This window comes from Bufo gargarizans, chromosome 2 (assembly GCF_014858855.1).
Source record: "Bufo gargarizans isolate SCDJY-AF-19 chromosome 2, ASM1485885v1, whole genome shotgun sequence".
NCBI classification, from domain to species: domain Eukaryota; kingdom Metazoa; phylum Chordata; class Amphibia; order Anura; family Bufonidae; genus Bufo; species Bufo gargarizans.
The window spans coordinates 126029708-126043701 of NC_058081.1; the positions used below are offsets into that span (position 1 = coordinate 126029708).

Genomic DNA, 13994 nt, shown 5'->3' on the forward strand with positions numbered 1-13994 from the left:
GTCAGTGATTTCCATCAGTTGTGAGCGAAAACCATGTATAGGTCAAAAAAGCAGAACAGTGCAAATCTTTCCATTATGCCTTTTCTCTGTGTAGACTCCATTCCTGGCTTTGGCTCAAAATCACTGATGGAAATCCCTGACCAAATCACTGAAGTGTGAACTACAGTAGACCTAAGGGCTCATGCACATGACCTTGTTTTTTGTACGCATCCGATCTGCGCTTTTGGTGGGTTGGATGCAGACCCATTCACTTCAATGGGGCCGCAAAAGATGCAGACAGCATACGTATGTCCATTCTGTGGCACCCCCATTTTATGATAGAACTGTTGTATAGATGGCAGGATTTTCCATTACACCACATTGAGAACGTGGTATCCAATGGGATCACAATTTGCGGTTTTCTCAGATGGATGCAGACCCATTCAACTTAACCCCTTAAGGACCAGGCTCATTTTCACCTTAAGGACCAGGCCATTTTTTGCAAATCTGACCAGTGTCACTTTAAGTGCTCATAACTTTAAAACGCTTCGACTTACCCAGGCCGTTCTGAGATTGTTTTTTCGTCACATATTGTACTTCATGACACTGCTAAAATTGGGTCAAAAAAGTTAATTTTTTTGCATAAAAAAATACATTTTTTACCAAAAATTTTGAAAAATTAGCAAATTTCAAAGTTTCAGTTTCTCTACTTCTGTAATACATAGTAATACCCCCAAAAATTGTGATGACTTTACATTCCCCATATGTCTACTTCATGTTTGAATTGTTTTGGGAATGATATTTTATTTTTTGGGGATGTTACAATGCTTAGAAGTTTAGAAGCAAAATTTGAAATTTTTGAGAAATCTTCAAAATCCCACTTTTTATGGACCAGTTCAGGTTTGCAGTCATATTGTGAGGCTTAGATAATAGAAACCTCCCAAAAATGACCCATTCTAGAAACTACACCCCTCAAGGTATTCAAAACTGTTTTTTCAAACTTTATTAACCCTTTAGGTCTTCCACAAGAGTTGATGGCAGATGGAGAAACAATTTTGAAATTTCTATTTTTTGGAAAATTTTCCAATATAATCAATTTTTTCCAGGAGTAAAACAAGGGTTAACTGCCAAACAACACTCAAAATGGGTTGCCCTGATTCTGTAGTTTGCAGAAACACCCCATATGTGGTCGTAAACTACTGTTTGGCCGAACGGTAGCACATAGAAGGAGGGGAACACCATATGGGTTTTGGAAGGCAGATTTTGCAGGACTGGTTTTGTTTATACCATGTCCCATTTGAAGCCCCCTGTTGCACCCCTAGAATAGAAATTTCAAAAAAGTGACTCCATCTAAGAAAGTACACCCCTCAAGGTATTCAAAACTGGGTTTACAAACTTTGTTAACCCTTTAGGTGTTCCACAAGAGTTAATGGCAGATGGAGAAACAATTTTGAAATTTCTATTTTTTGGAAAATTTTCCAATATAATCAATTTTTTCCAGGAGTAAAACAAGGGTTAACTGCCAAACAACACTCAAAATGGGTTGCCCTGATTCTGTAGTTTGCAGAAACACCCCATATGTGGTCGTAAACTACTGTTTGGCCGAACGGTAGCACATAGAAGGAGGGGAACACCATATGGGTTTTGGAAGGCAGATTTTGCAGGACTGGTTTTGTTTATACCATGTCCCATTTGAAGCCCCCTGTTGCACCCCTAGAATAGAAATTTCAAAAAAGTGACTCCATCTAAGAAAGTACACCCCTCAAGGTATTCAAAACTGGGTTTACAAACTTTGTTAACCCTTTAGGTGTTCCACAAGAGTTAATGGCAGATGGAGAAACAATTTTGAAATTTCTATTTTTTGGAAAATTTTCCAATATAATCAATTTTTTCCAGGAGTAAAACAAGGGTTAACTGCCAAACAACACTCAAAATGGGTTGCCCTGAATCTGTAGTTTGCAGAAACACCCCATATGTGGTCGTAAACTACTGTTTGGCCGAACGGTAGCACATAGAAGGAGGGGAACACCATATGGGTTTTGGAAGGCAGATTTTGCAGGACTGGTTTTGTTTATACCATGTCCCATTTGAAGCCCCCTGTTGCACCCCTAGAATAGAAATTTCAAAAAAGTGACTCCATCTAAGAAAGTACACCCCTCAAGGTATTCAAAACTGGGTTTACAAACTTTGTTAACCCTTTAGGTGTTCCACAAGAGTTAATGGCAGATGGAGAAACAATTTTGAAATTTCTATTTTTTGGAAAATTTTCCAATATAATCAATTTTTTCCAGGAGTAAAACAAGGGTTAACTGCCAAACAACACTCAAAATGGGTTGCCCTGATTCTGTAGTTTGCAAAAACACCCCATATGTGGTCGTAAACTACTGTTTGGCCGAACGGTAGCACATAGAAGGAGGGGAACACCATATGGGTTTTGGAAGGCAGATTTTGCAGGACTGGTTTTGTTTATACCATGTCCCATTTGAAGCCCCCTGTTGCACCCCTAGAATAGAAATTTCAAAAAAGTGACTCCATCTAAGAAAGTACACCCCTCAAGGTATTCAAAACTGGGTTTACAAACTTTGTTAACCCTTTAGGTGTTCCACAAGAGTTAATGGCAGATGGAGAAACAATTTAGAAATTTCTATTTTTTGGAAAATTTTCCAATATAATCAATTTTTTCCAGGAGTAAAACAAGGGTTAACTGCCAAACAACACTCAAAATGGGTTGCCCTGATTCTGTAGTTTGCAAAAACACCCCATATGTGGTCGTAAACTACTGTTTGGCTAAACGGCAGGACATAGAAGAAGGGGAACGCCATACGGTTTTTGGAAGGCAGATTTTGCTGGACTGGTTTATTTACACCATGTACCCTTTCAAGCCCCCTGATGCACCCCTAGAGTAGAAACTCCATAAAAGTGACCCCATCTAGGAAACTACGGGATAAGGTGGTTGTTGTTTTGGGACAATTTTTGGGGTAAATTAGATTTTTGGTTGCTCTATATTACTCTTTTTTGAGGCAATGTAACAAAAAAATGTAATACTAAAATTGTTTCTACATTCGCTATTTAGTTTTGTGGAACACCTAAAGGGTTAACATAGTTTGTAAAGTAATTTTTGAATACCTTGAGGGGTGTAGTTTCTTAGATGGGGTCACTTTTTTGGAGTTTCTAGTCTAGGCTACATCAGGGGGGGCTTCTAATGGGACATGGTGTAAAAAAAAAAAACTGTCCATCAAAATCTGCCTTCCAGAAACCGTATGGAGTTCCCTTCGTTCTATGCCCTGCCGTGCGGCTATATAGCCATTTACGACCACATATGGGGTGTTTCTGCAAACTACAGAATTGGGGCAATAAATGTTTAGTTTTGTTTGGCTGTTAACCCTTGCTTTATTACCGGCAAAATGGATTTAAATTTAAATTTTGCCCAAAAATAGGTGTTTTGGCACCGTTTTTATTTTATATTTTTAACACCGTTCATCCGAGGCGTTTGGTAAAAAGTTATTTTTATAGCGACGACTTTTACGCACGCGACGATGCCCAATATGTATGGCTCTCAGACTTTGGAGACACTAAGCAGGCATCCTAAAACTGCGGCCCTCCAGATGTTGTAAAACTACAATTCCCACCATGCCCTGATGATGGCTGTAGGTTGTCTGGGCATGCTGGGAGTTATAGTTTTACAACATCTGGAGGGCCGCAGTTTGAGGATGCCTGCACTAAAACTAATATTTTTTGGGGAAAGAAAAATTGTTTTCGTGTCTCCAAAGTCTGAGAGCCATAGTGTTTTATGTTCTCTAGTGAACTGTTGGGGATTATAAAAATTTAGTACTCCATGGAAGTGTGATACTCCCTGAAGCAATCGATAATGCAGAGGCCCGGATGATCGGGGCACGTGTCACATTGAGTTGTGGTGTCCTTCCGTATCCCCCTCTTGTGACACACTCTGCACTTTTTTTGGGTTCGTCCCTTCTTTCCAGTATGGGGGACCACACCTGGAAAGTGTTGGCCAGGGACGATCCGGGCGCCTCCAGTTCCCGAGGTACTCCGGCCTGCTCTTTCCCGGTCCGAAAAGATCAGGTCTTTGAGGACTGCCTCATAGAATTGGAGGAATGTCCCTGTGCTGCCAGCGCTTCGGGATAGTACAAAAGAGTTGTACATGGCAACCTGCACCATGTAGACCGCAACTTTTTTGTACCATGCCCGGGTTTTGCGCATGGCGTTATATGGCGTGAGGACTTGATCAGAGAGATCAACTCCTCCCATATACCGATTGTAGTCGACGATACAATCGGGCTTGAGGACCGTTGCCGCGGTACCTCGCACAGGGACTGGGGTGGTGCTGTTACCGTGGATTGTGGACAGCATAAGGACATCCCTCTTGTCCTTATACCTGACCAGCAACAGGTTTCCACTGGTAAGTGCACGGGTCTCACCCCTGGGGATAGGTACCTGGAGGGGGTAGGCAGGGAGGCCGCGTTGATTTTTCCGCACGGTCCCACAAGCGAACGTGGATCTGGCGGCAAGGGACCTGAACAAGGGAATGCTGGTATAAAAGTTGTCCACGTACAAGTGGTAACCCTTATCCAGCAGTGGGTACATAAGGTCCCACACGAGTTTCCCGGTAACACCCAGAGTGGGGGGACATTCTGGTGGTTGAATCCGGGAATCTCGCCCCTCGTACACACGAAATTTGTAAGTGTACCCTGAGGTACTCTCACAAATTTTGTATAGCTTCACGCCATACCTCGCCCGCTTTGTGGGAATGTATTGGCGGAAACTGAGTCTCCCCTTGAACGCAACGAGAGACTCATCAACCGCGACCTCCCTTCCAGGTACGTAGGCCTGCTGAAATGTGGCCCCAAAGTGATCGATGACCGGCCGTATCTTGTACAGCCGGTCATAGGCAGGATCACCTCGGGGGGGACATGCTGCATTATCGGAATAATGCAGACATTTCCGGATGGCCTCAAACCGGTGACGTGTCATGACCATACTGTACAGTGGGGTCTGGTATAGGACGTCCCCACTCCAGTATTGCCTGACACTGGGTTTTTGGACTAGACCCATATGCAGCACGAGGCCCCAAAATGTCCTCATCTCGGCTGCACTGACCGGCGTCCAGCCACCGGGTCTAGCCAAAACTGAGCCTGGGTTTTGAGCGACGAACTGTTGGGCGTACAGATTCGTCTGCTCCACCATCAAATTCACCAGTGGGTTACTGAAAAAAAAACTAAAAAAGTCTATTTCAGTAAACCCCACTGTGGGAATCTGGATTCCAGGATTGCCAGCGAAATCCGGAATCTCAGGCTCAAAGTCCACTGGGGGACACCAGCTAAGTTCATCGGCAGGGGGCTCCGGTGAACTTATTTGGTGGGCCGGGAAACCAGTACGAACCCCAGGGCGGCTCGTACTAGGGTGGGCCACAGGATCCCTAGCATGTGTGGCCCCTGGCTCCGCCTGGCGGCGTCTCCGCTGCCTTGGTGGCTCATCGTCATCCGATGATGATGAGGAGGATGCGGATGACAAAAGGAACGTGGGGTCATCCTCATCCTCACTGGGGCTCTCAGAGTCGGAGGCAATCTGGGCATATGCCTCCTCGGCTGAGAACACCCGGCGGGCCATGGGTGTGTGTGTGTGCGTGTGTATGTGCGTGCGTGTAAACCTTTATTCTATGTGCGTGTGTGTGGGGGCACGGGTGTTCACGTACTAAAAAGTCCAGGCAAAAAAAATGTGTTAGGAAAAAAAAAAAAAAAAAAAGTTCAAACTTGCTGATCTGCGGTTCAACGCTGATCAGCGGTCGGTGGGGTGGTGGGGCGGGCGATGCGCTAACAGTGGACGGACGCTAAAAAGTGCCGGCCAGTCAGCGCACGCAGAAAAAAAAAAATGTGGTGGTGGGGGAAGGGTCTGGTGGTGGGGGGAGGGGGTTGGTGGGTGGGGGGGGGGGGGTGGGGGGGGGGGCTGGTGGTGGGGGGGATGCGGGGGGGGGCAAGTGGCGTGGGGTCTGGGGTCTGAAAGTTGTAAAAAAAAAAAGTTTGGAATAAATGTGTTTTTTTTTTTTTTTTTTTTTATAAATTTTCCCTTCTTTCCCTGCCTAACGGTGCCTCTCCCTCACTGACCCTAACCTACCTGGGTGGCGATGGGTGCAGGAGGGTGATGGATGCCGATTTAGGGGGACACAGGAGCTGGTGCTGGACGATGCTGCACGGTCAGGGTGCTGGACAGGAAGAGGAGGGGAGAGAGGAGCGCAGGAAGTTTGAATCTCGCGCCTCTCTCCCCTGCACCAATCAGCACCCTGGACAGCGGCGTTCAGCACCAGGGCCAGCTCCGCCTCTGCAAATCCTCGGACTGCGATTGGTGGTGTAAAATTACGCCACCGATCGCAGTCTTTTTCCGGTTCATCGGGTCACAGGACACCCGAATGGACCGGAAACGCAGAAAACCGCAGGTCTGAATTGACCTGCGGTTTTCTGCGATCGCCGATACGGGGGGGTCCAATGACCCCCCCCTGCGTTGTTACGGGATGCCGGCTGAATGATTTCAGCCGGCGTCCCGTTCCGATTAACCCCTGCGGCGCCGGAATGCAGATTTTAAGTCAGGACGTACCGGTACGTCCTCGGTCCTTAAGGACTCGGGAAATAGGGCGTACCGGTACGTCCTCGGTCCTTAAGGGGTTAAATGGGCCCGTAATCCGTCTGCACTGCAAATAAAATGGAACAAGTTCTATTTTTTTGTGGTGCAGAGGCATGGAGAGAAACCCCACGGAAGCCCTTTTTTACTTTCCAGATTACGGATCTGCATCCGTGATATGGTGTACAAACGGCCGATCCCACTGTTTAAGGGCTGCAATACAGGCCCGGCCCTTATTGTGTTTGAGGAGAGTTAAAAAATCTACTGGTAAGTTGCAAAGAACAGATCGGATCATGTTCGTGGGTATGTTGCATATTTTATCTTAATTTTTTTTTTTTTATTGTTATTTGTGAATAAACTCTTTTAGTAAGATAGAAGTTCCCATAAGATAAAGAATAGAGGAAACTCGCTATGCATATAAAATATAACTGCATTACCGATAGTTGTATTTATTTGCATTTTAAGCCGTGAACATGGTCAGGATACAACATTCTGTCTCTTTCTTTCCACACTGCTCCCTGTAATATACACGGGAAGCAAGGTATAAATTTGCAGAGGGAATTTTCTTTTGGACTGACACCAGTTGAACAATGAGTTTCTCTTGTGGAGAAGCCATTAGAAATTCAGCTCCTCTCGTTAATTGATCCCTGTGTAAGAGACAGTTTGAGCTTTCAGCATTACCTTCTGGAAACACAAGCAGCCTTGCATCAAATTCTATGTCTTGAATTTGGGCTATTAATTAAACACGTATAAGCCTGCATTTCTCTTTCTATGACCATCAATAATTGATGCTGTATAATGATATGAATCTTCTGCCAGAGGAAGACATATTTTAAGTGTTCCTTTCCCAAATGCATCACATTAAAAAAAGATGCGGCAATGTAAAACCCTGTATTTGTACTCATGGCACTGCTGGAGATACTTCAACAATTTTTTTATTTTTTTTATATATATATTATTTTAAGTGGTCATGTATTCATTTTATGCATGGCTGTAATTATGTGACAAATTGAAGTGGATGAGAAGGTGGCATTTGAGCACTGCTGTGAGTTTCAGAGGGGTCCTGTAAAGGTCATTTATACAAAAAGTCTTAGAGAAAGTCAAGCTAGTAAATTAGGAGCAAAGGATTAAAACTTTTCTTCTATAATAGTATAGAAAGTTTTATAAACTTTATATAATTACAGTGTTGCCTTTCTGACTAAGTGCAGCTGTGGATGTACCTTTAGGATAGCCGAGGGCCCACCTGTAAAATTAATTTTGGAGGTCCACTGCACATATATATGCAACTATGACCTGCTTACACAGCAGCAAGACTCTACAAGAATATTGATTATGTTGTCCCTGCAGGGATTTCAAGAAGGCAGGCCCCTGGAGAAAGAGGATACTAGGTGGAATGCCTCTGTGCCTAGAAGTCTTCTCCTCCACCTGATACATCTACTGTGTAATAGCAAACTGAGTCATTTCCTAAATAATCTGCCCAGTTGAGTCTACTGTGTCATGTGCCATTTGTGCATGGAGTGGGAGGAATAGGGGCCCTCCTTGGTCAGGGGCCCACCAGGGCATTCACCTATATCCTGTGGTCCAATCTAAGTCTGCTTTAGGTTACAACCATGTGGCGTGACTATGCCATGGTTGGGACATGGAGAAGTACCACGTGACTATTCGTGTTGGTCGAGTCAAACACCTCGGGATGCTCTGGTACTCTACCGAGCACCCAAGCACAATGAAAGTCAATGGGAGAACCTGAACATTAAACCAGGCACCCCCTGCTCTGAGGAGGGGAGGGTGTTTGGTTCATAGGAAATTGATGGAAAACACCACCCAAATGGTTCGGGAACAGCATGGGGAGGATGTTTGGATGCATTTTGGACTCCCAGGTCGCTGCTGGGAACGATGTTGTCCGTGTAGTGCGCCACTTTTACAGACTGACAATAATACGCACAAAGCCGAAGATAAAATCTATTTTAGAGGAAAAATTCTATATATTTACTTGTATATAAAGTGCAAGTGATGCCAAAAATTACAAGGAAGAGGCACTCTGATACAAGCTGTATATCGCATGAAGGAGGGCCTCATTCACATTGTGGTACAATTGTTCAGGTAGTGGGACTCCTACACTCATAAAGCCTATGCACTAAGGGAAAGGGCTGCCCAAAATTATAGGGATCCTGCACTCCAATACACCTGTTATTACACATAAAGGAGGGCATCCTACACACCCTTGAAAAATTATGATTGATGGCCTGCTGGTGACCCTTAAAAACCTTAGAAGCAAGGGCCTGGTAATAGCGGCATCGCCACTCACCATCTGTGTTGATTCCTCAAAGTTGTGTAAAAGCTCGCAGGGGTCAGACATCAATGCCCACTCGTCGCCTGTGAAGAGCAGAAGCTGACTGGAAAAGCGACGACCATGTTACAGCTGGTATTCTACTACTGCTCTCTGCTGCTCACAAAGCCTGGCCAACATGTGGCGTTCCAGCACATGCTCACATCACACAACAGTCAGTGAGCTGGTAATTGCAAGTGCTGCTGCAGCATTGCCAGACTGGTGGAAGCTGTTGATGACTTGCAGAAATGGGTACACAAGCGGCGCACCTTCACCAGTAGCTTAGGCAAATTGGGGTAGGTTTTGAGAAACTGCTGAACCACTAGGTTGAACATGTGGGCTAGGCATGGTATGTGTGTCAGCTTGCCGAGCTCCAAAGCTGCCACCATTATCAGACACAACCATGCCTGGTTCTAGGTTGAGTGGCGAGAGCCACAGCTCAGTCTGGTCACTTATCCCCTGGCACAGCTCCCCTGGCACAGCTCTGCGGCGGTGTGCTCTTTGTCACCTAAGCAGATCAGTTTAAGCAGCTTGTTGCCGCTTCCCCACTGCAGTGCTACACTGGTTCAAGCTACTGACTAATGTCTGACTGGTGCTGCAAGATGATAATTCAGAGGTGGAAGTGGAGGAGGAGAAGGAGAAGGGGGGGTTGCAGCCACTAACGTACCCTGATGTAAGTAGGGCCCGCAATGCTTGGCGTCAGTAGCAACTGTGCCATTCCAGAGTACGATTTGCTCCCGGCCTCCACAATGTTCACCCAGTGTGCTGTCAGGGAAATCCTTGGCCAAAAGCACTTGTCCATGTGTCAGTCATTAAGTGGACCTTCCCAATAACTGCGTTGGTCAGGGCACGGGCAATGTTGCGGTACACATGCTGGTGTAAGGCTGGGACTGCACACCGTGAAAAATATTCAGTGTACAGAAGCCTAAATGGCAACATTTTCAGGGCCAGCAATTTAAAAAGTTGTGCATTTAGTGCTATTGTCTGTAGGTGGGTGGCTGGTTATTTGATATTTTGTTCAAAGGCCTGGGGTATGGACATCTGTACGCTGCGCTGGGACACAGAAGTGGATATGCTAGCTGATGGTGCTTGCGAAGGTCCAGATGCAGGGTGGGAGGCATCCTTGGACAGGGGATTGGCTTGTGCTCTGGCAGCAGGCACAGTTTCACCGTGCCCAGGGCCACAGCCTCTGCGTGTACCATCAGCAGCACGGCCACTTCCCCATTCCTTTCTGCTCGCCTTGCGCATATTAAATAGTATATATATTTGCAAGTATGTCACACTTACAGTAGCGCAGGTTTTGTAAGTGTATGTGCAAATAAAGTACACAGAATGTCACAGATATTTTTAGGATGCGCACACGTTATACAGTAGGTATAGCGCAAGTAATGTCGCTGTCACCACTGCCTAATAAAAAATTACATTGAATGAATGTCACTGATATTTAGGATGCACAAACTTTATACAGGAGGTATAGTGCAAGTAATGTCGCTGTCACCACCACCTAATAAAAAATTGCACTGAATGAATGTCACTGATATTTAGGACACACACACATTAAACAGGAGGTATAGCGCAAGTAATGTCGCTGTCATCACCGCCAATAAAAAATTACACTGAATGAATGTCACTGATATTTAGGATGCGCACACGTTAAACAGGAGGTATAGCGCAAGTAATGTCGCTGTCACCTCCGGCTAATAAAAAATTACACTGAAAAAAAATATTTAAGATGGGCAAACGTTATACAGGAGATGTAGTGCAGGTAATGTCGCTGCCACCAGCAGCAAAAAAATTGGACTGAATGTCACTGATATTTCGAATACGCAAACGTTATACAGGACATGTAGAACAGGTAATGTCACTGTCCGCAGCCAACACTGTCTACAGAAAAAGTACACTGAATCTCATAGATATTTATACGCTGTGCACACGTTACACAGGAGATGTAGCGCAAATAATGTGGCTGTCGCCAGCGGCTAAAAAAATTACATTGAGTGTCACTGATATTTCAGATGCGCTAACGTTGTACTGAAGATGTAGCGCAGGTAATGTTGCTGCCACCAGCAGCAAAATAATTAGACTGAATGTCACTGATATTTTGGATACACAAACGTTACACAGGAGATGTAGCGCAAGTAATGTAACTGTCCGCAGCAGACACAGTCTACAAAAAGAGTACACTTGATGTCAATAGATATTTTTAGGCTGCGCACACAGGAGATGTAGCGCACATAATGTTGCTGTCTGCAGCGGCCAAACAACTGCAAGCTATTTAGCGCAGGTTGCGCTAAAAATATATATTGCTGCCACACACAACAATAGTCCTTAAAATGACTTTGGGGTCTCTAACAAGTTTTAGCAATTTAGCGCAGGTTGCGCTAAAAATATATATTGCTGCCACATACAATATTCCTTACAAGGACTTTTACAACAATTACATGACATTTATGCAAAGAGTCAGTATTTGCAGTGTTGGCCCTTCTTTTTCAGGACCTCGGCAATTCGACTGGGCATGCTCTCAATCAACTTCTGGGCCAATTCCGGACTGATAGCAACCCATTCTTTCATAATCACTTCTTGGAGTTTGTCAGAATTAGTGGGTTTTTGTTTGTCCACCCGCCTCTTGAGGATTGACCACAAGTTTTCAATGGAATTAAGATCTGGGGAGTTTCCAGGCCATGGACCCAAAATGTCAAAGTTTTGGTCCCCACGCCACTTAGTTATCACTTTTGCATTGTTCTTCACCAAACTGTTGTTGGAAGAAGTTGCTGTTGGAGGGTGTTTTGGTACCATTCTTTATTCATGGCTGTGGTTTGGGCAAAATTGTGAGCGAGCCCACTCCCTTGGATGAGAAGCAACCCCACACATGAATGGTCTCAGGATGCTTTACTGTTGGCATGACACAGGATTGATGGTAGCGCTCACCTTTTCTTCTCTGAACAAGCCTTTTTCCTGATGCCCCAAACAATCGGAAAGAGGCTTCATCAGAGAATATGACTTTGCCCCAGTCCTCAGCAGTCCATTATTCAGTCCATATTTTCTGCAGAAGATCAATCTGTCCCTGATGTTTTTTTTGAGAGAGAAGTGGCTTCTTTGCTGCCCTTCTTGACACCAGGCCATCTTCCAAAAGTCTTTGCCTCACTGTGCGTGCAGATGCGCTTACACTTGCCTGCTGCCATTCCTGAGCAAGCTCTGCACTGTTGGCACTCCAATCCCAAAGCTTAATCCTCTTTAGGAGACGATCCTGGCGCTTGCTGGCTTTTCTTGGACGCCCTGAAGCCTTTGTAACAAGAATTGAACCTCTTTGAAGTTCTTGATGATCCTATAAATTGTTGATTGAGGTGCAATCTTAGTAGCCACAATATCCTTGCCTGTGAAGCCATTTTTATGCAACGCAATGATGGCTTGACGCGTTTTTTTGCAGGTCACCATGGTTAACAATAGAAGAACAATGATTTCAAGCATCACCCTCCTTTTAACAGGTCAAGTCTGCCATTTTAACCTGACATAATGATCTCCAGCCTTGTGCTTGTCAACATTCTCACCTGAGTTAACAAGACGATTACTGAAATGATCTCAGCAGGTCCTTTAATGACAGCAATGAAATACAGTGGATAGTTTTTGGGGGGATTAAGTTAATTTTCATGGCAAAGAAGGACTATGCAATTCATCTGATCACTCTTCATAACATTCTGGAGTATATGCAAATTGCTATTATAAAAACTTAAGCAGCAACTTTTCCAATTTCCAATATTTATGTAATTCTCAAAACTTTTGGCCACGACTGTAGTGTTCAGCCGAGCATGTTTGCTAACACTAGTGGCTATACAAGTCGCAGCAAGATCATATTAACTAATTAGAACCAAAGTTTATTTGGCGTTTGTTGCTATTGGCCTTGCAGTTTTGGGGATTACTGCCGGGAAATTGACAATCAACGCCAAATAAGCAATTTAAATAGTTCTAATCAATTAATATGTTTCTGCTGCAACTTCTATGGCCAAGCAGTACTCAGCTACACAACGGCCATGTCCCAACTGTGGCATGCCAGTGCCATATGACCATAACCTTGGGGCTTATTTACACAGTATTTTTTGACACTGAATCTGAAGCAGGAAACAGAGTCAGAATCAACGTGGAAAACCACCTCCAATCTGTCTCAGACTTTTTTCAATGGGAGACCACCACTTCCTTTATCAGCGCTGTGGCAAAAAAAAGCATCCTGACCTATTTTGCCTTAGTGCTTAGACAGCTGTAGGTGGCCACACACTAATGAGCCTGATTTAATTGGGCTAATTGGTGAGGGACATTTATTAAGACTGGAGTTCCCATAATATCAAAACTGTGCAAATTATGCTGCAAGTATGGAGTATGAAGACATTGAAAAATGTTCCCCGGTTGCCTATATCCACACACAAAATAGTCGTCAGATTTTTCCAATGAATATTTTGCCTGTGTGAACGTCCTCTAAGGGTGCTGGCACACAGAGCTGTTCTGACATACATTCAGGATGCAGATTTTTATTGTAGTTAGCTAAAATTAATTAAATAATTTCCACTATGCAGAACACCAGGGTTTAACGAGGCTTCTAAACTGGCTAAATTGAAAACTGCATCTTGAATGCATGTCACAACTGAACTGTGTGCCAGCACCCTAAGGCCTCATGCACACAACCGTTTTTGTGTTCCGCATCTGAGCCGCATTTTTTGCAGCTCGGGTGCGGATCCAATCACTTCAATGGGGCCTCAAAAGATGCTGACAGCACTCTGTGTGCTGTCCGCATCCGTTGCTCCATTCCGAGGCCCCGCAAAAAAATTATAGCGTGTCCTATTCTTGTCCGTTTTGCGGACAAGAATAGGCATGTGTACAATGGGCCACCCATTCCGTTCCGCAAATTGTGGAAGGCACATGGGCGGCTTCCGTTTTTGCGGATCCGTGGTTTGCGGACTTCAAAAAATGGCACAGTCGTGTGCATGTAACTTAAGGGTATGTCCACATGGGATGGATATATTGCTGATTTACTGTTGCAGATTTGCATGCAACAATACCAGCAATGTGG

At 44.6% G+C, this 13994-nt stretch overlaps 1 protein-coding gene across 1 annotated transcript in view; it reads left to right on the forward strand.

The window, feature by feature from the left end:
- Positions 1-13994, forward strand: part of AGBL1 (AGBL carboxypeptidase 1) — a 1106789-nt gene that overhangs the window by 461168 nt on the left and 631627 nt on the right. The gene's annotated exons all lie outside the window — the stretch shown is intronic.